The 26,407-nt window shown below is 46.4% G+C and overlaps 1 protein-coding gene and 1 long non-coding RNA gene across 5 annotated transcripts in view; one reads left to right on the top strand and one right to left on the bottom strand.

The window, feature by feature from the left end:
• The window catches only part of RNF152 (ring finger protein 152), a 138,447-nt gene that overhangs the window by 100,825 nt on the left and 11,215 nt on the right, over window positions 1–26,407 (bottom strand). For 2 of the 4 annotated variants that reach the window (XR_011379305.1, XR_011379306.1), the window contains exons 1-6: window positions 4,668–7,057; window positions 4,044–4,154; window positions 2,391–2,472; window positions 2,169–2,258; window positions 571–728; window positions 184–469 (exon numbers count right to left, since the gene is read on the bottom strand). The gene's annotated coding sequence lies outside the window, so the exon portion shown is untranslated. Of the gene's footprint in view, window positions 1–10; window positions 470–570; window positions 901–2,168; window positions 2,259–2,390; window positions 2,473–4,043; window positions 4,155–4,667; window positions 7,348–7,800; window positions 8,339–26,407 lie in introns of those variants that run through there. The other 2 variants (XR_011379307.1, XM_051851159.2) reach the window with 2 other exon arrangements.
• Window positions 8,245–25,342, top strand: LOC127492271 (uncharacterized). The gene is made up of 3 exons (XR_007921419.2): window positions 8,245–8,358; window positions 17,389–17,730; window positions 20,275–25,342. It is a non-coding gene; the product is annotated as an uncharacterized lncRNA (long non-coding RNA).

Genomic DNA, 26,407 nt, shown 5'->3' with positions numbered 1-26,407 from the left:
AAAAAAAAAAAAAAAAGGTGAAAGGTGGACTCATTTACTATGCCACTCAAACGTCAGGGAGCGATCAGAATGGAACAGGCCAGCTTCCCAGGAAGCAGTCCTCCATACCCATGCTGCCTCTTCCTCCCTCCCTCTCTCCCTTCCTTCCTACCTGTCTACCTTCAGGAAACCCACACTGCACACCTTCATGTGAAGTAGGCAGCCCGTTTCCCAACATGGCTCCAAGGAGAGACAATGAACTTCGTTTATTCTTCACATCCAGACTGTTTCGGGCACATGAGCGGGGTTCCACCAGGTACGAGAGGCGTAGAAACAGCCAAGGCAAGGACACAGACATGAAAGACCACGGCGCAGGCAGAGCTCTGAGGTGCACCGGAGCCCAGTGTGCGTGTGTGCGCGCGTGTGTGCTCACAGACATGCGCGGGTGTGCACACACGCAGGGGCTCGAGGGAGGAGCTGGCTGCGGCAGCTGGAAAGGTGCAAGGGAGAAGTGGGCTCAGGTTTCCCCACAAAGCCCCCCCCCCCCCCCACCGAGCTGGAGAGGAGCCTCAGGCGTCCCCGGGCCTGCACCTTGATGGCCCCAGGCCTGGTGACCACAACTTGCTGTTTCTGCCTTAACAGCAGTGTCCGAGAAGAGACTTCAATTAACCCGAGGACCTCGCCTTGTTTCCCGCCTCCTGCTGCAGTCAGTGCAAACAGCCCAGCCTGAACACGGAGGAGCTTCACGTCTGTCAGTGAAAAAAAAAAATAACTTTTTAAAATCCCTCTACCTGGAGCGTCTGAGTCTCCTCGTGCTCCACGGAGAATGAAGAGCCCTGGGAGCTGTTTCTGAACTTGTTGCCAACTTCCACGGAGACCAGCCCAGCAACCGCCTCCAGACTAGGTGCTGGCAAGCTTTTCCTGTAGAGGACCGGAGAGGAGACAATTCAGACTGCGCAGCCCGTACGGCCTGTCATTCAGCTCTGCAGGGGAGCATGAAGCAGCCACAGGCGACATCTGAGCAAGGGAGCTGGGCTGTGCTGGAGGAGCACCGTTTTACAGCACAAGGCAGGAACAGCTTTGGCCCCTGGGGACCGCAGTTTGCTGACTGCTCCTCTAGACCAGCAGAACCGCATCCTTACGCCATCAGGGAATGTTTAAGCCACTCTTGTAGCTGCTGAATTTTAATTTTGTTTTGTTGTGCAGTTTCCTCCTCCTCCTAGTCATTCTAATCAATATTATCCCATGTATTTCGGTAATCATTAATATAAACTAGAAAGCACTCCAAGGAATAGTTTCACTAGTTTAATTTCATTATTATTAACACACCCATAGAGTCTCTTTCATTTATAAAATTCTTCGTAGAAAACATGGAGAGGCCTCCAAAATGCTTGCCCCAACCCCAGTGCGGGGACAGGAGATTGAAAATGGAAGGGAGAAGCTCTCTGCTGTGGCCAGGGAGTGCAGTGGAGGATGGCCCAGGTGCTTGGGCCCTGCACCCCATGGGAGACCAGGAAAAGCACCTGGCTCCTGGCTCCTGCCGTGGGATCAGCGCGGTGCGCCGGCCGCAGCGCACCGGCTGCGGCGGCCATTGGAGGGTGAACCAACAGCAAAAGGAAGACCTTTCTCTCTGTCTCTCTCTCACTGTCCACTCTGCCTGTCAAAAAATAAATAAATAAATAAATAAAAAAAAAAGAAAATGGAAGGGAGGCCAGCGCCGTGGCTCACTAGGTTAATCCTCCGCCTGTGGTGCCGGCACCCCGGGTTCTAGTCCTGGTTGGGGCGCCAGTTCTGTCCCGGTTTCTCCTCTTCCAGGCCAGCTCTCTGCTGTGGCCCAGGAAGGCAGTGGAGGATGGCCCAGGTGCTTGGGCCCCTGCACCCACATGGGAGACCAAGAAGAAGCTCCTGGCTTCGGATCAGTGCAGCGCCGGCCGTAGCGGCCATTTGGGGGGTGAACCAATGGAAAGAAGACCTTTCTCTCTGTCTCTCTCTCTCTCTCACTGTCTAACTCTGCCTGTCAAAAAAAGAAAAAAAAGAAAAAAAGAAAATGGAAGGGAGAGTTGTGTATTTTAGGGTTGTGTGAAAGGCACGACCGGGAGTTTTCTTCGCATTTTCGAGTTAGCAGGTCACACGTGTCATTTTTCCACTCTACAAAGCATCCTAATGAGATGCACCAAAAACATGGTTACCTGCAGCTCCGAGAAGGAGAGGATTCATGGCTCAGAGTCTCACTCAAAAAGTAGTTCAGGCAGAGCCGGGTCCCAATTATATGTGGGTCCCTTGAAATAAAAGAAACAGAGAGTGCATTAGGAATGCAAAGATGTGAATTCAAAATCTGGAGGAAAAATGAATATTTGTAATGAAAAGAGAAATCTCAATAAATTATAAACTTTTAAAAAGCTGATACATACCCCTACCACTTTCTTTCTGGTTATGTTTTGGGTTTCCACTCCGATATTTACTTCCTGTCATATTTAAATTTCTGCTCAGTTCCTAATTACAAAAAACATTGAGATCCATATAAGATGTTAAAATGCACAAAAGTAATAAGAAGACTTTTATATCTGCTATTGTATCACATACAGCAATACAACTGTGTTATCAAATTACTCTTAGGGTCTGAGTTTTGTTACTGAAACTTCTTTTTTGTGATTTGTCAGCTGCTTTTTCAGGCCATCCAGCTGTGTTGGTGGCCATGTTGTATGCTGTTTCATCTGGAACCACCCTGCTTTGTCAGGACAAGATGTGTCAGATAGGCTAAAATTCAATCTGATATGTCAGGATGCATAAAAACACAGCCTCACACAGGGGTGTACTCATGGGTTACCTGCAAACCCCAGAATTAGGATAAATCTATTACTAAAGGGCCACAGAATGCGTGGACGTTGGAGTGCAAGCCAACGATGATTTTGATAAATTCTGGTTCAAAGACCTGCTAATTTCTGAGAAGTTTGACTGTCCTGGCAAAGCCATTGCTGGGGACGTAAAAGTGTAAGAGAGGATCTGAAGGTTTCAGCTTTCCCAGCTTGATGGTGGCTATGGTTTGGGTGCAGTTTGTCCCCTAAGTTTCACGTGTGGGACTTGGACTTGAATGTGGTTGTCAGACCTTTAAGAGGTGGAGCCTGATGAGAAGCTCTTCGGTCAGGCAGGGCCCTGCCCATGGATGCCCCGGTCCCTCTGTGACTTCCTGCTTGGCATGTGCTCTCTTCCTCCCACATGTGCTCCCAGCATTGCCATCCACCATGTGGTACTGCAGCTAGGAAAGGCCCTTACCAGAGCCTGTGTAATGCTGTTTAGACTCAGCCTACAAAACTGCGGGATAGTGGAACCTCTTTTCTCTATAAATTTAGCCTGTCCTGTGGGGAGCAACTGGGAGCAACTCGGACTAGACTAAGTTACTGGAATTAAGACTTATTCTATGCATCTGCTCTCCCACAATATGGCACTGGGAGAGGAGGAAACAGCTTCTACACAGCTGCCTCCAGTTCAACCAATAAACAGCAGGACCTGCTCCTGATTGGAGGAGAGCAGTGTACTCGGCGTGTGGGCAGCCGAGTTGGGATTGGTGGAAGAGGACTATAAAGGAGGAGAGAGACAACATGCACCAGGAACATCTATCTGAAGGAACACCTGTGCAGCCCCCGAGAGAGCCGGCCGGCGGTGTGCCACTCCCCCACGGAAGTGGGGAAAGTGGCTAGGGGGAACTGCCCTTCCACGGAGGTGGAGGGACGGTAGCCAACCCGGGAAGAACCAGCAGCAAACCCGGGGAGGGCCGAGCAGACAAAAGAACAGCGCAGGGTCCTGTGTCGTTCCTCCACGAAGACGGGGAGTGACATATGGTGCCGTGACTCGGATATGAAGCCTAGGCAGGGTTTAGTGTCGTTCCTCCATGAAGAGGGGGAGCGACACTGTCCCAAGTATTTTGTTATAGTAAAAATACAGAAACACTTTGGTAAACCCACCTCTGGCCTTGTAAGTCATCTAGTTTAGGCCCTTTATCAGCCTGATCCCTGGTGATTAACCAGCATCTGAATAAATATACCCCATGACACTGTGTTTATTACCTCCAAAGGTAAGCCATTCCATCGTTAGTCTTCTAGAGTTGTTAAAGAATGCTCCCTTATGCTAAACAAAAATCCTCCTCCTAGTAACCTTATCCGATGGTCCTAAGGTCCCTGTTGAGAAATAAACACAATCACTCTTCCACAAGACAGTCAATCAAACATGTCAGCCCCACCTTCATTTCTTTAGAGCAGACTCAGTCTTGAGGATTTGCTCAAACGTGGCAGTTTCTTTGAGAGGTGGTTCTAGGAAGCGCCAGTAAGCATACAGCAGAGAACTGAACAGAAGGGAAGACATTGCCAATCCAGTTACTACTGTGAGCAATCCGAGCTGGATCCCGAGAAGCCAGGGTAAAATACACGCCTTGGAATTCCTACCTGAGGGCTGAGGGAGCTGGGGTCTTAACCACCAGCTGCCAACCATTGTTAGTTGAAGGCTGCTCTGCTGTGTGCTGGCTGGTAGGGTTCCAGCTTCTAGGCTAAAGCCCTCCAACAAATGGAGGCAGAGGCCAGCCCGAGCTACTGGAGGAAGCTCTGAGGGGGTACAGCCAGCCCACCCTCTACTTCAAACTGCCCTGGGTCTTTGAGCCTTCTGCACACAGTCCGGCCACACATCTCTGGACTCACCCATCCGATGACCTTGTCTTTGCTTATTTTTGTTTTGCTTGGTGCTGAAATGAGCTCCACGTGTGGTCAAGCCTTCTCAACCGTCTGGTCTCAGAAAACACACACACAACACAGGATAGGCACTGTCATCGACCAAGGGTAGATGAAAACACAATCAAGTTCAGCCAGGAAAGCAGCTAGAATATTTCGGTAAACGTGGTGGACATGGTGTGGCTGACATAACACACCTTCTGGGGCTTCCGCATTGCTTTTGCTAGAACCATGCCCAACTCAGTCAACTGGGAAATTCAACTTCTTTTAAAACATAGTCACCTCTTACCTAAAAGAAGGTCCTTCTTTAGCCCTCTGGTATATAAGCCAAAGGAAATCAGCCTAAGGTTAAATTATGGAAACTAATTGAATAAACTTCATGTTAAATCATCAAAACAGAGGGTTTTTGTGAATTTTTTTTCTGTGATTCATTACTCACAGTAGTTTTAAAATCTGTTCAGGCCGGCGCCGCAGCTCCCTAGGCTAATCCTCCGCCTTGTGGCACCGGCACACCGGGTTCTAGTCCCTGTTGGGGCACCGGATTCTGTCCCGGTTGCCCCTCTTCCAGGCCAGCTCTCTGCTGTGGCCTGGGAGTGCACTGGAGGATGGCCCAAGTGCTTGGGCCCTGCACCCCATGGGACACCAGGATAAGTACCTGGCTCCTCCCATCGGATCAGCGCGGTGCGCCGGTTGCAGCGCGTCGGCCGCGGTGGCCATTGGAGGGTGAACCAATGGCAAAAGGAAGACCTTTCTCTCTGTCTCTCTCTCTCACTGTCCACTCTGCCTGTCAAAAAAAAAAAATCTGTTCACAAAGTCCTCACTACTCTTTTTAAAAAAATGTATTTATTTTCATTTTATTTGAAAGGTAGGGAGAGACACAGAGACAGATAGAGATTTTCCATCTGCTGGTTCACTCCCCCAAATGCCTGTAACAGCCAAGGCTGTGACAGGCTGAAGCTGGGCGCCGGCACTCAGTCCACACATCCCATGTAGCAGAAGGACCCAATTGTAGCCATCAGTTGCTGCCTCCAGGGCATGCGTTAGTAGGAAGCTGGAATCAGAAGCAGAGCTAGGACTCCACACAGACATCTGAACATGGAATGTGTGTATACCAAGTACCATCTTTTTTTTTTTTTTTAAAGATTTGTTTATTTATTTGAAAGGCAGAGTTACAGAGAGAGAGGGAGAAAGAATCTTCCATCCACTGGCTCACTAACCAAATGGCTACATTGGCCTGGGACTGGGCCAGGCTGAAACCAGGAGCCAAGAGCTTCATCTAGGTCTCCCACATGGATGCAGGGACCTAAGGAGTTGGACCATCTTCTGCTGCTTTCTCATATGAATTATCAGGGAGCTGGACTGGAAGTGGAGCACCTGGTGCTCGAACCGGCACCCATATGGGATACCAGGGCAGCAGGCAGCTACTTAACCTGCTGCACCACAGCGCTGGTCTCCCACGTAACATCTTAACTACCTCTCTTTACTACTTTGACCTTGAGAAGGTGGAACCCATTTCCTTCCCCGTCAGGGTGGGTTATCCTTGGACAGAAGCAACCAGATGAGATTTCTGAGTAGGTGATAAAGGGCAAATGATTCCCCCTTCACTGATTCTCTTGATGACTCTCGGCAGAGCTGGCTGTCGTGCTGAGACACTCCTCAGCCCCATGGAGAAGTCCACGTGGCGAGAAGCCAAGGCCTCCACCCCAGAGCAGAATGAGTGAGTCATCGAGAAAGCAGATCCCCCTGCTCCGGTCGAGCCTGCAGATGAGGGCAGCCCCGGCCAGCCGCTCAGCCTCCTGAAAGCCACATCAGGAGGCTTGACATTCAAAGCCTAGGTGAGATACCAGGCATTGGAGATTTTCTGAAAGTTCTGTGATAATTTATCTCCTAGAAACAGATAACTAACACATCAAGAATGGCCAACTGGTCTCATGAGGTCATCAAAGTTAGCAGGGGGCAGATGTTTGTTGTAATAGTTAAGATACAGCTTGGGGCCGGCGCCACGGCTCACTAGGCTAATCCTCCGCCTTGCGGCACCGGCACACCGGGTTCTAGTCCCCATTGGGGCGCCGGATTCTGTCCCGGTTGCCCCTCTTCCAGGCCAGCTCTCTGCTGTGGCCAGGGAGTGCAGTGGAGGATGGCCCAAGTGCTTGGGCCCTGTACCCCAGGGGAGACCAGGATAAGCACCTGGCTCCTGCCATCGGATCAGCGCGGTGCGCCAGCCGCAGTGCGCTGGCCGCAGCAGCCATTGGAGGGTGAACCAACGGCAAAGGAAGACCTTTCTCTCTGTCTCTCTCTCTCACTGTCCACTCTGCCTGTCAAAAAATAAAAATGAAAAAAAAAAATGAAAAAAAAAGATACAGCTTGCGATGCTCGCTTCCCACACTGGAGTACCTGGGTTCCATTCAAGTTCAATTCCACTTCAATTCCAGCTTCCTGTAAACACGCACCATGGGAAGCAGCAGGGATGGCTCAAGGACTTGGCTCCCTGCCACCTACATGGCAGACCAAGACTGAGCTCCCAGCTCCTGGCTTTGGACTGGCTCAGTCCCCACCATTACATGCATTTGGGGCCTGAACAAGCAGTTGGAGATTTCTCTCTGTGTGTCTTTCTCTATGTCTCTGTATCTCTGGCTCTGGCTCTTTCTACCTTTCAAGTAAATAAACAATCAAGACTTTATAAAAGTAACAGCTTTTACCTGAAAGTGACAGAATTCTGTCTCATGATTCTTTGTTCTGAATCCTATTTTCTTGTAGCTCTTAATGAAATTCTAAATTATTTATGGAGAACTTCCCATTAGCATTGCTTGCATTGCACATGTTTCCACCTACGTCACCCCACCCAAAACCTCAGCCACGTCATTGCCATCTCAGTCTGCGCACAGCTGTGCCACCAGGCCTTAAATCCCAACACCGATGGCTCAGCCACCCTGCCAGGAGCTGCAGAAGGAACCGCTTCCTTGAGGTGGGGCTGGAGGCGACGGGGACCAGGGAAAGGCTTTATTTTGGTGAGGTTTTTTCCCATTAATCGTCCTTTTTAAATTTTTCTTTGCCCAGCTCTTTTCCCAAAGGATGTCATAATCACACAGTGTGGGAAACCTACCTGACTTGGCTCCCCGCCATGAGAATGCCTTCCCATCTTTCAGTGCCTTAGAGCCAACACCACACTGCTGTGGGGAAGTCCAGAAAACAGGCCGCCGGGCCGGGTGCAGAGCCAGCCTTCGCTCCTCCATCCTGCTTTCCTGACAAAAGGCCAAGAGGCTTCTCCTGGCGGCGGACTGGACTGACGCTGTTTTCCTTTATCCCCAAACAGCGGAAACAGCTGCAGATGCAAGGTATCGCTTGCCAGAACTTATTCCTCTCGTACCTGTTCAAACATCGATGAGCCGAGCCAAAGCTGATGGAAGGGAAAGGATATGTTCCTGTCCTCGAGTGACAGGTGACTAAGGAACTGAACTCACAGGACGCCGCGGGGCAGAATCGAGGATATCTGTTCCTACAGCTGCGTCATCGCTAGAGAGGGAAATCGAACGCTGGCAGCGAGAGGAAACAGGTCGGCTCCGTGTGCTTGTGTGATCAGAGTGAGGGTTCATCACAGCCACCGCGGTGCAGACTTCTTTCAAAGGAAATGCAGGCTCCACCTGGCAATAAAAATCCTCAGGTGAGTCAGTGAGTTCGTGAGCATCTCAGGTGGTGCGTCTGCACCTCTGACGCCAGCAGCGTAGATGTGCAGAGGTTGACGAATCCCAAGGCTTCCAAGACAGCCCGACACCAATGCCGGATTTGATACCCTTCCACCTGCATGAGTCTCTCTCGCCTTCCCAATCCACACTTTTAATTGGTATTTTATAAGCCAAGCAAAACTGACACTGTCCTGGCGTTTAAGGTCTTGCATTGTTCTGTCATTATGAGTCGGGCTTGAAATCTTGTGCCAATTCTGAAGTTATTCCAAATTGCTTATTTTGGAGATGAGTATTAGAAAGTCTGGCACACAGTAGGCACTCAGTAGATGTTTATGGGATCCTGGTACAAGTACACAATATATAAATATCTATTTTTACTGAGGTAATTTCAATTTTCAATAGAAAGAAGCAAAATGTTCCTGGCATGTGACACACTGACTCAGGAGCTCTTTGATAACAAGGGGCACCAAAGAGAATTCTAGAACTAGAGCTCTCCTTCCTTCCTTATTATGGTGTCATCTCCTATTCTTAATCAGTTTCTCAAAGATCCACAGATAATAGAATAAACACACATGAGCCTACAGTTATTTAGTCCATGAGGACAGAATTCGGTAATCTATCCAAGATTTGTCACTCCCAGAGCTAAGAAGGCCTTTCTAACACACTATTTATGGACTCAGTCCTAGCTTGATAGCCAAGTCTTAGGGGTTTCTTTTATATGAAAGAAAAAGAAGGAGATAAGAGGGAGCATTTTGACCCCCTGACTCAGCATGTTGAAAAGAATATGTAAGAACAAAAAGATGCAGGGCCAGTGCTGTGGTGTAGTGGGTAAAGCCACCACCTGTAGTGCCAGCATCCCATATGGGCGCTGGTTCAAGTCCCGGCTGCTCCACTTCCCATCCAGCTCTCTGCTGTGGCCAGGGAAAGCAGTAGAAAGTGGCCCAAGTGCTTGGGCCCCTGCACCTGCATGGGAGACCTGGAAGAAGCTCCTGGCTCCTGGCTTTAGACTGGCGCAGCTGCAGCCTTTGTGGCTATCTGGGGGAGTGAACGAGTGAATGGAAGACCTCTCTCCCTCCCTCTCTCTCTCTCTCTCTTTCTCTCTACCTCTGCCTCTCTGTAACTCTGCATTTCAAATAAATAAATAAATATTTAAAAAAAAGAACAAAAATATGCTGTGCCAAGACTAAACTTTGGAAAATTCCATCCTGGGAAAGGTCTTTTTTTTTTTTAAGATTTATTTTATTTATTTAAAAGACAGAGTTACAAGAAAGGTAGAGTGAGAGAGAGAGAAAGAGAGAGAGAGAGAGTCTTCCATCCGCTGGTTCACTCCCCCAGATAGCTGCAATGGCCAAAGCTGAGCTGATCCAAAGCCAGGATCCAGGAGCTTCTTCTGGATCTCCCAGATGGGTGAAGAGGACCAAAGACTTGGGCCATCTTCCAGTGCTTTCCCAGGTCATAGCAGAGAGCTGGATCGGAAGTGGAGCTGCCGTGACTTGATGCTGGCACTGCAAGCTGGGGCTTTAACCAGCAGCGCCACAGTGCTGGCCCCATCTTTGTGTGTGTGTGTGTGTGTGTGTGTGTGTGTGTGTGTGTTTTCCTGGGAAATGAATCCTTCCCATTTCCTATTCTGGAAGAGAACTGAGAAAGACTGATGAAAGCACCTTTCTTCTGAAAGTCCCCCCTGTCAGTTCAGAGCAACGAAAATTAAAATACCAAACAAATGCATCCCTCATAAGAGGCCTCTTGTCTCTTCATCTTTCTTCTACTTTCTAGATTACTAATCTCTCAGTCATTTCCTCGTCACTCCCTAAATGATGGTGAGAATTTTTTAAAAATATTTATTTTGGCCAGCGCTGCGGCTCACTAGGCTAATCCTCTGCCTTGCGGCGCCGGCACACCAGGTTCTAGTCCTGGTCGGGGCGCCAGATTCTGTCCCAGTTGCCCCTCTTCCAGGCCAGCTCTCTGCTGTGGCCTGGGAGTGCAGTGGAGGATGGCCCAAGTGCTTGGGCCCTGCACCCCATGGGAGACCAGGAGAAGCACCTGGCTCCTGGCTTCGGATCAGTGCGGTGCGCCGGCCGCAGTGCGCCAGCCACAGCGGCCATTGGAGGGTGAACCAATGGCAAAGGAAGACCTTTCTCTCTGTCTCTCTCTCACTGTCCACTCTGCCTGTCAAAAAATAAAAAATAAATAAAAAGAGAGAAAGAGAGAGAGAGAGAGATCTTCCATCTACTGGTTCACTCCCCAAATGGCCACAAAGGCCAGTGCTGGTCCAGGCTGAAGCCAGGAGCCAGGAGCACATGGGTCATCCTCCACTGCTTTCCCAGGTGCATTAGCAGGGAGCTGGATCAGACGTGGAGCAGCCGGGACTCAAACAGGTGCCCATATAGGATGCTGGTGTTACAGGCATCAGCTTTACCCACTCTACCACAAGGCCACCCTGGAGAATATTTATAGCACTTAAAATTTGCTATATATAATGATATTGATGCTTTAGAACTTAATATTTGTCATATATATGGGATTGCAAATAATTTTATAAATATTAATTAGGTGTCCCAAGTGACTTAAAAAATTAGAATAGGTAAGGAATGCAAGCTGTAAGAAATTAAAAAGGATAATTGTCAGCTTTCAGTGAAAAATTGGAGTCATCTGGACACTAGGTATCCTCTGCCATCTAACACGGCCCCAGCAAGGGCATCCGTCGTACGAGTTAGGTTATGCTGCAGTAGCAAATAACCTCCAACCCCAGTGGTTTGGAGTCACCCATGCCACACGTCCATCACTGTGGCTGAGGCTTCGTGCCACACCACCCTCATTGTCAGACTCGGGCTGATGGAGACGTTTCTGTCTTGGACGTGGGGAGCCCTAGGGCAGAGGGGAAAGAGAGCACACGGCAAACAGTGTGCTGACTCCTCGGGCTTCCCCCCAGAAGTGGCCCACGGCGTGTCCACTCCCAGTGTTGGCCACAGCAAGCCCAGTGGCTCTGCCAGTGGCACCTGGCACATGATCCTCTCACAGGAAAACGTAATAAACATAGCGAACCTTCAAGCGTGGGGCATTCATTCAATCTACCACAGGAAGAGGACTCCGTTTTCTCACTGGTGAAAAGTTTGGCCTCAGTCACCTCCCCAATAAAGCTTATGATGTAATGTGTCTGGAAAGTGGTTGGCAGTAAAATAGAGCAGTATTATAATTATAGTTCACCCCTGCCTGCTATCAGCACCATAAACACATGGTTCTCAGCAAAGCCACAGGAAGGTTAGGGAAGGCTGCTTGTTCTAGTCGTGGTGAGTCTAGATTTTTCTGGAAGACGCTTACCAGCAATGATGCCCTTTCCACATCCAAATTGGATGATGCTGTACCATAGAAGGGGGCAGCAGGGTCTGGGAATCCTGTGAAAATACTCTAGCTGGGTTTTCCACTCCATGTATCTGCTTCGTGCCTGCCTTAAGATTTCAAAACACTGATACAGGTCTTCTAAAGCTCTAAGCAGAAACTGTCGTCCTAAAGTTGCTTCACGAAGGAAGAGGTCCTGGAAGCCCAGCCGCCATTGGCTCGTGAGAGGAAAACCTGGGAGTTTCTGGTTCTCATCCAAATCATTGCAAGAATCATATCTTTTACCTAGTTACACCAAAAAGGGAGATTTCTAAAGCTTTATACACAGAAATGGGAGCATTCGAGTCAAAATCCTTTTTTTAAAGATTTATTTTATTTATTTGAAAGATAGAGTTACAGAGAGAGGTAGAGACAGAGAGAGAGAGGTCTTCCATCCACCAGTTCACTCCCCAGATGGCCGCAACGGCCAGAGCTGTGCTGATCTGAAGCCAGGAGCCAGGAGCTTCTTCCAGGTCTCCCACGTGGGTGCAGGGGCCCAAGTACCTGAACCATCTTCTACTGCTATCCCAGGCCATAGCAGAGAGTTGGATCTGAAGAAGAGTAGCCAGGACTAGAACCAGCGCCCATATGGGATGCCGACGCTTCAGGCAAGGGCTTTGACCGCTGCGCCACAGCACCGGCCCCAAGTCAAAATCCTTTTTAAAAAGCTAAAACAATTGTTGGAGAAGGAAGGTGACTAAAACTTACTAATAAATGATTTATACACTACAGGTTCAGATGCCTGCTTTGAAATCCTTGGAGCCAGATATGTCTCAGAATTTATCATTTCCAGGTTTCTGGAAGGTAATGCAGTGCACATATCATATATTATTTAGCACCTGCACTGAGGTCTGAAGCTGGATCCATAATCAAATATATTAAACATCCCAGCATCAGACACATATTGATATGCACTTAAGTACTTGTATAAAAAATAGATAACAAATAAGCTTATGTGTGTTCAGATTTGATTTTTCCTTTCTAAATAAGTTTGCTGCAAGCTTATAATGACATTCTAGATTTTCAGAGCTTTGAAGATTTGGGAATTGTGAATAAAAGACTGTGGAGTTATATTTTATTTCGTATTTAAAACATTCCTACAATGTGTTATTCAGGATATATTGAGAGAAAAAAAGCAAGGTAGAGAAAGCATTGTAGAGCATGCTACCTTTATCTTAGAAGGAGAGGGGTAATGAATATTTGCATTTTCAAAGTTTTCTTATACTAAAAAAAGGAGATGGGGGAGCTTGGTCCAGTGGTTAATACACATTATAAGATGCCAGCCTCATACACTGGAGTGCCTCGGTTCCAGCTCTGGTGACTGACTGCAGCTTCCTGCTAATGCAGACCCTGGGACACAACGGAGATGGCTCAAGTAAACCTCCTGCCACCCAATAGGAAGACCTGGATTGAGTTCTTGGCTCCCAGCTTCAGCCCACACCAGCCCTGGCCATTGTGGGCAATGGGGGCGTGAAATAGCAAATGAGAGCTCTCTCTCTCTCTCTCTCTGTCTCTCTCTGCCTTTCAGATACATAATTTTTAAAGATTTAATTATTTATTAGAAAATCAGTTACAGAAAGAGAGGGAGGGACAGAGACAGATAACTTCCATTCCACTGAGTCACTCCCCAAATGGCTGTAACAGCCAAGGCTGGGCCAGGCCAAAACCAGGACCCAGGAGCCTCCTCTGAGTCTCCCACGTGGGTGCAGAGACCCAGGCACTTGAGCCATCCTCTACCGCTTTCTCAGGCACATTAGCAGGGAACTGGATCAGAAGTGGAGCAGCCAGACTTGAATCGGCACCCATATAGGATGCCAGTGTTGCAGGTGGAGGCCTAACGCACTATGCCACAATGCCAGCCTCCATGATTTTTTTATTTTAAAAGGGAAAGCTAAACCAAAAACTAAACCAATAGGAAGAGAAGGAACAGGGTAGAAAAGACTGGAATAAAACTAACCTTCTCTGAATATAGCTTGACTATACATTAAGTATAAATTTTTAAATAAGCAATCCTTAAAAAACTAAAGCAAATAGATGGGCTACTGGAAATCAAGTTGCCAGCACAACCATGCAAGAGATATGTTTCAGTGAATTAAAACACAACATTTAGTTCACATCCTTTGTGAACTATAACCTCAGGACAAATTAAATGACTTTCAGTTCTCACAGTCTTGGCAGTAGTGCTGCAATTATTATTCCAGACTGATGTCTGTATGCTTTGAGATAAAGCAAATGAGTAAATATCTTGGTTTGAGTTGAGAACCAGGATTTTCAGCACTAAAACAAGCATTTAGAGAAGCAGCTGAAACATCCCTTGGGTGCTCACATCTGATACTGCAGTAACTGGGTTCTAGTCCTGACTGCTCCTGATTCTAGCTTATGCTAATGTGCACCCTAGGAGGCACCAGGTAAGGCTCAAGTAGGACCTCTGAAACTCACATGGGAGATTCAGATTGCGTTCCCAGCTCCTGGCTTCAGTCTGTCCCAGTCCTCGCTGTTTGAGGACAGTGAACCACCATTTAGGAGATCTCTCTCTCTCTCTCTTGCTCTCACTTCTGCTTTCGCTTTCTCTCGCCCCTGTCTTTCAAATAAATAAAATAAATTAAAAATCGTATTTTAAAATGATGCAAAAGTATTATTGGAAAAGTTAAGAAAAAACCCTGAAACCCTGAATTTGTGTTGGAAGTATTGGTATGAACTAAACAGTCAAATTGAAAGGAGGGTATACACAAGTAAAGAAGAAAAAAGCAAGAGGGAAAACTTGTACTTAAACATTCACCAGTTGTTTTTACGTGTTTCCTTGCTTGGTACCTGGGGGAGACTTAGAAACGATGATCAACTCAGAAGCAAAGAGCGCTGAAAAGCAGTGAGCTGTGGTCTCTAAGTACCCTCCATTAAAAGGAACTGGGCCTCTCAGAGACACGGCTGACCTCAGGGTTTGGGTGATAAGGTAACCTAAAACTCTTCTATCCTAGCAGACAGGCAACTACCAAAGATCACCAGTATATGTCAAAATCAGTCAAGAGCCAACTTAAATAAGCTCCCAGTGACCAAAAAAGGGACAATTTCAGCACCAATAAGAATAATTACTATGATAGATTCAAACAGCTAAAAAAAGAGCGGTCTTCAAAATGTTCACGGAAAGTGCATATTACAAAAAAAATCTATGCACGGATTTCTTTGTTTTTTTTTTTTTTTTAAAGATTTATTTTATTTATTTGAAAGTCAGAGTTACAGAGAGAGGTAGAGACAGAGAGAGAGGTCTTCCATTGGCCGGTTCACTCCCCAGATGGCTGCAACAGCTGGAGCTGCACTAATCCGAAGCCAGGAGCCAGGAGTTTTTTCTGGGTTTTCCATGTGGGTGCAGGGGCCCAAGGACTTAGGTCATCTTCTACTGCCCTCCCAGGCCATAGCAGAGAGCTGGATTGGAAGTGGAGCAGCCAGGACTAGAACCGGCGCCCACATGGGATGCTGGCACTTCAGGCCAGGGTTTTAACTCAATGCCCCCACAGCACCAGCCCAGTGCATGGATTTTAAAAATGTTTTGCACCAGATTAAATGTATCTTTTAGTTCCATTTTGCTGTGGACTTTCTGGAGTACCCTTACATGTTTAAACCTGTCTAAAAACTCACTGATCACTGTCAGAGAAAGGAGATTTTTTTAATACACTATTTTTGAAAACAGGTAAATAAATGGAAAGAATCAAACATTTAACCTACTTTCCTGTACAGATCATCTCTCTGGATCAACAAATAGTAGATAAGGAGATATTTCTCTTTAAAGAAAAAAATTATCAAGCCAACAAAAAAGGAAGGAATGGTTTGGTTAGACTGCCACTCCTTGGTTCTAGCGCTGTGTGGCTCAGTGTGTTAAGCCACAACACTAACCTCCTATATCGTAGTGCTGTTTCCAGTACCTGCCACCCCACTTCCAATCCAGTTCCCTGCTGATGTGCCTAAGAAGGCAGTGGAAGATGGAGTTCCTGGCTCTTGGCTTCAGACTGGCACAGGCCTGGCTCTGGTGGGCATTTGGGAAGTGACTCAGCGGATGGAAGATCTCTCTGGTCCCACCCCCACCCCCATCACTTTGTCTTTCAAATAAATGCACCCACACACAAAAACAGAATCTAAATCCAATCAAGCCTTTATATTTTATTACCAATTTATAAGCAATACAGAGGAAGGAGAAAGATCTAAAAATGACAGCACGAGGCTGCAATAGGTAAAATCTGTGCATTAAGCATGTAATTTTATTCTGGTGTTTTGACATCTGGAGCCTTTGGACCACAGGAGCCTGGCTGTCCCGGAGTTCCTGGAGACAGCGAACGGCAGGCCTTTGGGATGCCTCCCCCATGCAAAGAGGTCTCTGTCGGCAGAGCCTCGGTGAGCCTTCCCACCCCCCAGCATCCTCCTTTGGGCTTTTTCACTGCAGGACAATGGTTTCCTGCCCGAATCACTCAGGAGTCAGGTACCACATCGCAATGGACAGCCCTTCTGCCTCAGAGCCCAGGGAAAGTATTCAGACTAGCCCCCACAGCCTATGGAAACCACAACAAAGGCGCTTAGCCACGCCCTCCTCGGGCTCCTTCTGCCTCCTGTCTGACCCTGTCCTTCCCTGTTGCCCTGCGCTGTCTGCTGTCTCCCTTCCCTGCTACACACACTCGGCTCCATTCTTTTGGGAGCTGTGAGTGACAAACTTGTCAGGAGACCTGCTAGCCGCACTGCACGTGAACGACAACAAAGGCTGTATTTTAAAACCTCTCGACTGTGGGGAAACTCTGTGAGACAAATGGCAAATTGCAAAGGGATTTATCCCAACAGGAAAGAAGAAATAGCGAGGAGATAAATGAGAGGGAGAGAGATCCTTTGGGGAGAAGAAACACAAGAAATATTTCAACCAATTGCCATGTATGGACCTGACTTTGTTCCTAATTGGAGCCAACTGTTAAAAATGTTATAAGGCCGCTGGAGAAACGTGCACACCAACTGGGTAGCTGATATTTGACATCATGGAGCTACTCAGCAATTTTTTTGATGTGATAATAGAATTGTGGTTATTGTTTTTAAAAGCTTTTTCCTTTTAGAGATTTATTCGGAAACATTTGTGGAACAGATGACACGATACCTGTGCTTTGCTTTACAACAACCTGGAGTGGGGATTGATGGGTAAAAGGAGAGAAAAAATAAGGTTGGCTTAGGGAACAGGTGTTAAAGCAGAGTCATGGGTAACATGAGGACTAGATGTATTTATATATCCATAGCTATCTATATTTTATATAGACATATATATATATATATATGAGGGGACTTCAAAACGTTTATGGAAAATGGAATTAAAAGATGGTTATTTTGGTATAAAATACATATACAGGTTTTTTTATAATATGCATTTTTCCATGAAATTTTTGAAGCCCCCTTATATTATGCTGTTTAATTTTAAAATGTTTGAAATTTTCATGATAAAAAATAAACAAAATCAGAAGCACCTTTGAAGGGTATGTTAATTGGCACAATTTTTCAGAAAAGATAAGTGGACTTACAAGGACTGACTACTCCGTCCACTCACTAGAACATGGTAGAACCAGAATCCAAGCATGTCCAGCTACCCTAACGTGTATCTCCCCACGCCCAAGGTCGAAATGAAGGCTGCCTCCGGAGCTTGTCCCGCTGGGCTCGTCCATGCAAAGGACCTGTGCTTGCATCTTCGCTCTTGGAAGGCTCAGCCAGGAGCAAAGGAGACCATTGAACTTGTTGCAGCAGCAGCCCCAGAACGTCAGCCTCGTCCTGTGAGCCGACTGCTTGGGGTCTCTGGGTTGCAACCTTCATCCCCACCCCTAACTCTTCTGCCAACAGAGACCTCCCCAGCTTTCTTTGGATTCCCCTTTCAACACCCATGGTGCCCTGTAGAGAGTACACTGGAATGGATACATACAGATGAATCCAGTTACTTGGAGCGTGCAGGAACTACTCTCCAGGTAATTTTTTTTTTTTTTTTTTGACAGGCAGAGTGGACAGTGAGAGAGAGAGACAGAGAGAAAGGTCTTCCTTTGCCGTTGGTTCACCCTCCAATGGCCGCCGCTGCAGCCGGCGCACCGCGCTGATCCAATGGCAGGAGCCAGGATCCAGGTGCTTTTCCTGGTCTCCAATGGGGTGCAGGGCCCAAGCACCTGGGCCATCCTCCACTGCACTCCCTGGCCACAGCAGAGAGCTGGCCTGGAAGAGGGGCAACCGGGACAGAATCCGGCGCCCCGACCGGGACTAGAACCCCGTGTGCCGGCGCCGCAAGGTGGAGGATTAGCCTATTGAGCCACGGCGCCGGCCTTCTCCAGGTAATTTTGAAACTCTTCTCCAACAGCCTTTAGAGAAATATAAAGTTTTGCTTTCAGCTTAGGAACCACACAAAACAATCTCCCCATTTCTGTCTGCCTTTGGGATTCCAACTGCCTGTCTTGGCTTGCCCCCCTTCCTTATTCATCAGACTCCCCTCCAAATTACTTTTTAAAAATTTATTTATTTATTTGAAAGGCAGAGTTACCAGAAAGGCAGAGAGAGAGAGAGAGAAAGATCTCCCATCTGCTGGTTCATTCCCCAAATGGCCACAATGGCCGGAGCCTCTTGGGGGTCTCCCATGTGGGTGCAGGGGCCCAAGGACCTGGGTCATCTTCTGCTGCTTTCTCAGGCACATCAGCATGGAGCTGGGTCAGAAGTGGAAAAGCCAGGACTCGAACTTGTGCCCTTATGAAATGCTAGCACTGCAGGCAGTGTCTCCACCTGCTACACCACAACACTAGCCCCCAAATTATTTTTCATGACTTGCAAAAATTCAAACCAATATTTATCATTGTCAAATTAAAAAACTACAGGGGCCAGCGTTGTGGCTCGGCAGGTTAAAGCTATGCCTGCAGCACCAGCATCCCATATGGGCGCCAGTGTGAGTCCTGGCTGTTCCACTTCTGATCCAGCTCTCTGCTGATGCACCTGGGAAAGCAGTGGAGGATGGCCTCGGTGCTTAGGCCGTTGCATCCACATGGGAGACCTGGAGTAAGCTTCTGGCTCCTGGCTTCAGTCTGGCTCAGCACTGGCCATTGTGGCCACTTGGGGAGTGAACCAGCAGATAGAAGATCTCTCTGTCTCTCCTTCTCTCTGTAATTCTGCCTTTCAAATAGATAAATAAATCCTTAAAAAATAAAAAAAAACATAATTCCTTGCACTTATTTAAGGCTAAAAATTTTGGGGGCTTTTGGGGGCTGGCACTATGGCATAGAGAATAAAGCCACTGCTTACGGCACTGGCATTCTATATGGGTGGCGGTTCAAGTCTTGCTGCTCCACTACTAATCCAGCTCCCTGCTAATGTACCTGGTAAAATATTGAAAGATGGCCCAAGTGCTTGGGCTCCTGCACCTACGTGGGAGACCCAGAAGAACCTCCTGGCTTCTGGCTTCAGATCAGTCCAGCTTTAGTATTGCAGCCATTTGGGGACTCAACCAGCAGATAGAAAATCTCTCTAACTCTGATTTCAAATGAATAAATACATCTTTAAAAAAAAAAAGCAGAGTTCCCAAAGGTACCATGACCTTAAAAATATTAAGAAATATCCTTTTTCATGCTCACAATAACTTTTCAAAGGAGGAAGACTGACCAGCATTGAGGCTGTTCAAAAAGACGACTCTGGGAAAGTGATTAAGTTGGTCCCAAGATTTGAACTAATCTTAGCCTTGACAAAGGATTTAGGCACCTGGACACTGTTGGGAGTCCTGGGCTGATTTCCTAGTTGGTTCTTTCAAGACCACTTTATCCTGTCTGCTGTGACCTTTGAGATCATCCACAAAAAAAAAAAAAAAAAAAAAAAAAAGACAAAAGACTGGCACATCAGTAATCTGCTCTCTCCAACCTCCTCCCCAGAAGAAATGACAACAGCCAGTAATTCTTTCCTTTTTCTGAATCCAACACGCAATGTGAGGACTACATACAGCTTGTTTTATCATTTCACAATACATACATACATACATACATACAATAAAACTGGGAAAAACCCAACATCTGAGCTCCCAAGCCCTTCCTGAGCTTGCCTTTTGAGTTTCTGCATGAGACAGAATTGGGAAGACAAAGATGCAGCTAGGAAGACTTTTCACTTCCTCTCTCCTAATTCTTCTTGTCCGCCACCCAATGGCAGGCTCACCTTTGTGGTGTTTGCCCCACTATCTCTCTTCCCTCCAACATCCAATTTCCAGCTGAACACATCAGCTGTAAGCATCTTGGCAGCCACAGGGCAGAGTGAGTGCTGCTCTGCCCTACAGGACTCTCACCTTCCACAGACTAAATTTAGAAAGGGTTAGGAGCGCTCAGATTCAATTTCTTCGTTATAGTCATTAAACTGCTTCCCAGTTCTGGTGCATTAAATCCTGGGCCTGGAGAAAAATATTTGTCTCCCATGTGAGTCTCAGAAAGAAGTGCAGGTTTGGGTTGCATGCTTCTGTTTAGGAGCCAAGAGAGTGTTTATTCTTCTTTACCCAACAGGACAGAAACTACAATCTTACCTGAGTTAATCCTTCCAGTGAGGCAGACTTCATTCCTCATCCAACAGCAATGATGACAACACCATGTGTCACATCCATAAGACTTTAATCATCTACATTTATATTTTACTTCGAAATTAAAAGCATGAGCAAATCTTTGAAAAATAACATTTTTCCTTATTTGACATATAAATGCTATTGTAAGTAATTTGTTCCATAGCTGGGTTATTCCTTTATGGATTTGGCCCCTATTCCTATGACGTTTATTTCCCTTATCTGCAATGCCACGAGTCTTCCTCTAAGACCCATCTTCTCAAGGGCAGGTGTTTGGCGTCCCACTCAGGATGCCTGGTTCAAATCTCAGCTCTTCTATTTCCAGTCTAGCCTCCTCCTAACACGCATCTGAGGGGGCAGCAGGTGAGGGCTCAAGTACTTGGACGCCTGCCGCCTATGTTGGAGACCCAGATGGAGTTCCAGGCTCTCCACTTTGGCTTGGCCTAGCCCCACCCTGACTGTCGCAGGCATTTGGGGAGTGAACCAGTAGATGGAAGATATCTCTCCTCTCTGTCACTCCCTTCCAAATAGAATGAAAATAAATACATAAATAAATCTTCTCCACTATTCCTAATTAACTTAGCACCTCCTGACCCCTTAAGCACAGAGCACCATGCCTCAGTCTCCGAGGACCAGGCTGCTTTTGCATCTACTTATTGCTTTTGTTTATATGCATCCTTTGTTGAGTATATTGAGAACTCTCCAAGCACACAAACTCTTTTGCCTATTATTTTATCCTCCCGTGGACAGCTTGACTCTCAAGAGGCGTGCAGTCAATGCCTAGTGACCAGTTAAGTCACCGCAGTTAATTATTTGGGCAAGATCAAAAGTGTCAAGATGGTGGTTTAACAATAACCACCTGCAGTAATGACAATAGCCATAGCAGAATTTCTTCATGTCCTCGTCTCTGCCGGCTAACTTGTGTCAGACATTACTTATGAATTTTGTATAAGATTGCTGTTGTCTTGACATTCCTGTTTCCCAAGATTTATAATCTTGTAAACTGTTTGTCACTGAAACAACATGGAAGATAAAAGTAATTTCAGTAATATGCTGACAGTGTTATGCTGGCGACACGTGAATACAAACATCCTATAGAATGAGGAGAGACAGTTTCAGAAATAGTGTAGGTTGGTGACGAGGTTTGATATAGAAAGAAGCAACTCCAGGCCCTGTTCAAGGTTGTGTCTAATTTGCAGTGAGACAATTTCAGCTAAGGCACAGAGAGGACAGGCCCCAGCCAGCATCTCCCTCTCAGATACCCCAGCAGGGACCGGGCTGTGGCTTGTCACCAGCAAAGAATAACTCCTTTTCTTTGTTTTTATTAATTTTTTATTAAATTAAAAATTTTTTTATTTATTTGACAGGTAGAGTTATAGACAGTGAAAGAGAGAGACAGAGAGAAAGGTCTTCCTTCCATTGGTTCACCCCCCAAAATGGCCGCTACGGCCGGTGCTGTGCCCATCCAAAGCCAGGAGCCAGGTGCTTCCTCCTGGTCTCCCATGTGGGTGCAGGTGCCCAAGCACTTGGGCCATCTTCCACTGCCCTCCCAGGGCCACAGCAGAGAGCTGGACTGGAAGAGGAGCAACTGGGACTAGAACCCGGCACCCATGTGAGATGCCGGCACCGCAGGCAGAGGATTAACCAAGTGAGCCACAGCGCCAGCCCCAGAATAAATCCTTTTCAACCAGGCATCTTGCTGTGTGATGATCTGTCAGATCAAGTGACCACATTCATTTCCTGGGCATAGAGTTGTACGATGGTGGAGGGGAACATGGTACTGCTACAAGAGCTGACCACAGCAGAAACATGACTCATTCATTCAGTCATTCATTCAACAAACTGTCACTGTGTGTCTACTATCTACCACATGGCAGGCACCTGCCACGCCCTTCAGTATTACAGTCTCATGGCAGAGATGCCATCAAACGGATCTCAATGCATGACATGTGCACCCAGATAGAGGCTCCAGACAAAGCATAAGGGCAGGCACCTCCTGCCCCAGCCCGGGCTGTGTGCCCTAGGTCAAACTTGTAAGCTCTGAAAATGTTTTAGCATAACACTTTGTTTCCAAATTCATCAGTCTTTTTTTTCCCCATCTACCCCCCCAAAATTGAAGATACAACCCTGTATATAGCATTTCTCCAAGTGTAGTCCCTGGACCACCAGATATTCAGGATGAAAACTGTTGTTACCTGAAAGGGGAAAAATTAGGGGGAGGGGAAATCTTGGAACTGCAGATTTAATTATTGTTGGATTTCCCAGACCCCTTAAAATGTTAATGTGCATTATGAATCACTAGGATAGGAACAGTAGTGGTATCTCCCAGAGTCTGCTTAATGCAGTTCCTTTGTGCAGCAGGCATTGATGTCACTGTGCACACTCTGAGAAACACAGCGCTCCAGCTTCCCAACACCTGCTCCTCTCTGGAGGAGAGGCATAAGATAAGCACAGTGCACAGTGGATCACCACAATGTTGGTTGATCTTGATGAAATATAAAGGTCCCATAGGAGGGTATAAATCTATTTCAAAGATCAAGAAACTATGGTGGACGTGTGCTTCTAAATGGTATCTTCTTAATTCTCACACAGGCGACCAAATTCCCAGCCTCCAGCTCCTCTGTCTACTGTCCTTAGGAAACCCTACTTTAGGTTACAAATTTAGCCACAAGCTTAGGTTCCTTTCCCTCTAGCAGAATTTGGAAAACATATTGATGCAGCTTTAAAAGCATGTAACTCAGAAAATCAGGTAAGCTGGCTGGGGGTAGATTGAAACAGTCTCTACAACATTTAGGGTGAGAGATGTTGGTGTTCAGCCCCGCATACACACACACACAGAGCCAAGGACAGGCATTTGATACAGCAACTAAGATGCCATGTGGTGGACAAGTGCTGTGGCAAAGCAGGTTAAGCTGCCACCTGCAAGCTGGCAACCCATATGGGCACCAGTTCGTGTCCCAGCTGCTCCACTTCTGATCCAGCTCCCTGCTAATGTACCTGGGAAAACAACAGAAGATGGCCTAAGTGTTTGGGCCCCTGCACTCGTGTCGGAGACCAGAATGAAGCTCTTGGCTCCTGGCTTCAGCCTGTTCCAGCCCGTCATTGCAGCCATTTGGGGAATAAACCAACAGATAGAAGATCTCTCTCTCTCTCTAAACCAACAGATAGAAGATCTCTCTCTCTTCCTCTCTCTCTCTCTCACACACACACTCTTTCCTTCTCTCTCTCTCTCTCTCTCTCTCTCTCTACCTTTCAAAAAAAAAAAAAAAAGACACTACATGGGATGCCTGGGTCTCATCTTGGCGTGCCGGGGTTCAAGTCCTGGCTATGTTCCTGCTTACAGCTTCTAGCTAATGTGGACTTGGAGATGCAGGTGAGGGTTCAGGGATTTGGGTCCCTGTCACTCACATGGGAGACCAGCATTGAGTTCCTGGCTCCTGCATTTGGCTTGGCCCAACCCCCTCTATTGTGGGCATTTAGGGGAGTGAACCCAGTAGATTGAGGATCTCCTTCTATCCATCTCTGTCTCTCTTTCAAATTAAATAAATAATTAAAAAACTTTGAAAGCACACACACACACATCAGTATCAAAGTCCCGTGGCACAGGAGTGAAGTAAGGCTCTCTGGCTCCTTTTCAAAGCCCCCTGGTCATTGGTGATGGACACCTAGGGCTGGGAAGAGCGCTGCAGCAGGTGCAGCTCCACCTGCCTCGATTTCAGGGCTTCTTGGTCTTTGGAGGACTTACAAGACATGCCTGTTGAGACCCCAAAGTCTCTAGGAAACACTGCATTTCCATAAGACTGATGCTCTCCTGCCTCCAACTTGGTTGAATAGATGACATAAAATAGGAAAGAAACACAACAAACTTTGCACCTTGATGTAAACCAAAATAATGAAATCATCCCGCCTAGTTATGGTCCCCAAGATAATCAAAATTGAAGCATGTCCTGCAAACCTAAATTTTCTTTAGAAAAATAATAATTTAACTCTCACCCTCACCTGCTGGAGCTAACCAAACTACTTGAGCTGAGGACTGCCCTCTCCTCACCTGCGTGTAAACCCAGAAACACCTGTTTGGTTTCCCAAATGAAACTCAGGCAGTACCAGAGGTTTAGCATCGCTGCCTTTTTCCTTCTTCCTTTTCTTCCTAATTCTTTAGTTTCCTGGCTTTGTTTCTGTTTGTGTCCCTGGTCAAGTCTGACACTGGCAATCATTTATCACCTATTGATGGCTGACGGACAGACAGACAGATGGCTTTCTGATCTCTATCACGAAGCACACAACAGAATCTGCTTGATCTTTCTTATCTGCCTGTTTGTGTGATTTGGGGATTCTGACATCTTCTGTAGTTGAGATGTTAGTACAAACGTTCTATCAGATGGAGACCCGTCTTAGAAATAGTCCAATCGGGCAACAAGATCTGACATTGAAACAAGCACCGGCCCCTCTATAGGGGTGTAACTGTACAAGGGCGTACTTAACTTGCAATGAGTTAATTTTCTTGAGCCTCCATTGCTGATTAAGTGGGGGTGAAGCCCTGCCTGACCTGCCCCCTCTAGTTCGCTGGGGGAGTTGGGCTGATGGCTTAGTCACCCTCTGATAGGAGCACCTGTCATTGGAGAAAGTTCTCTGTGCCTTCTTTCACCTGCAAAGTTCTACATTCTGTGTTTACTTTTGACCTCTAGCTGGAGTTGACAGAAGCTGTGCAAGTTGTGTGTGTGTGTGTGTGCACACACGTGTGCATGTGCCTATGTGGGAGGAGGTGAATTACTTTCCTCTTCTTGCAAGACAAAGATAATTAATCTGCTTATGTGGTTTAGTATGCTCCATATTTATGGTTACCCCCACACTTCTCCCATCTCTCCTTTTCTGTTCCTCCTTCTTCATCTCGCAGGAACACTTTGAGAGATGCATTTGTTATTAAGATCTTTCACTTTGTGTGCCCTCTATGGATAACTAGCTCAATCAGATCTAACATAAGGAGTAAATTAGTGACTTACATTAAAATTACTTAGACTTAGCAGAGCATTTGCCTTGACTGGCATATAGAGATTGATACCCTTATATATACATTTTTAAAAATCATACTTTTAAAGGTTTGAAATAAATGATAAGGTAATTACAGAAGGAAAGTGAAAAACACTTTAATACTTTCAGTATGTTGATTTCTTAAGAAAAAACCTTGAAAAGCTTGCTGAATCTACACCTCAGATGATCATAAAATGTTAACTCTGAAATAAATGAATGGTCTTAGTTATAGGTTACAAGACAAAAAGCAAAGGGATATAATGAGACTTAAAGCACAATTTAAAGAATTTTTAATATTCAGTTTCTAAATACAGGGGTTTATAAAGTATATTTAAAAGTTTAAGATATAGTCTTATTCAAGGTACAAGACGAAAATTTTAATTCTTTTTTTTTTAGGATTTATTTTTTTATTTGGAAGGCAGAGTTACAGAGAGAGAAGGAAATAGATAGAAAGAGAAAGAGATCTTCATCCACTGGTTCCCTCCCCAGATGGCTACAACAACTGGGGCTAGGCTAGACCTAAGTCAGGAGCCTGGAATTCCATCTGGGTCTGCCTTGTGCACGGTAGAGCCCCAAGCACTTGGGCCATCTTCCACTGCTTTCACGGGCACCAGCAGGGTCAGAAGTGGAGCAGCCGGGACTCAAACCTGAGCTCAGATTACAGGCTGTGGCTTACTCTGCTGTGCCATATGCTGGCCCTGAAAATTTTAATTTTAAACACCTCTATTTCTTCCTGATTTTATCAAAATACAAATATAGGATTCTAATTTATGCAAAACTTGGCCTTATTTTTTCATGGAAATCCTAATTAACCTGAATGCTTTAAAGTTATATATAGTCAAGCAAGTTATCGTTATTACCAAAAAATGTAAAATTATTTCTCCAATTAAAGAAATTATAATAACTAAGTCATTTAAAAGGGTTTACTCTCTTTAAAAGTTTATAATGGGGATGGGTGTTGTGCACAGTGGGTTAACTGCTGTTTGGCATACTTGCTTTTTTTTTTTTTTCTTTAAGACAGAGTTACAGAGAGGTAGAGACAGAGAAAGAGA

This window comes from Oryctolagus cuniculus, chromosome 10 (assembly GCF_964237555.1).
Source record: "Oryctolagus cuniculus chromosome 10, mOryCun1.1, whole genome shotgun sequence".
NCBI lineage: Eukaryota > Metazoa > Chordata > Mammalia > Lagomorpha > Leporidae > Oryctolagus > Oryctolagus cuniculus.
The sequence above is the reverse complement of the archived record's forward strand: the minus strand, read 5'-3'. Positions and strand labels throughout refer to the sequence as shown.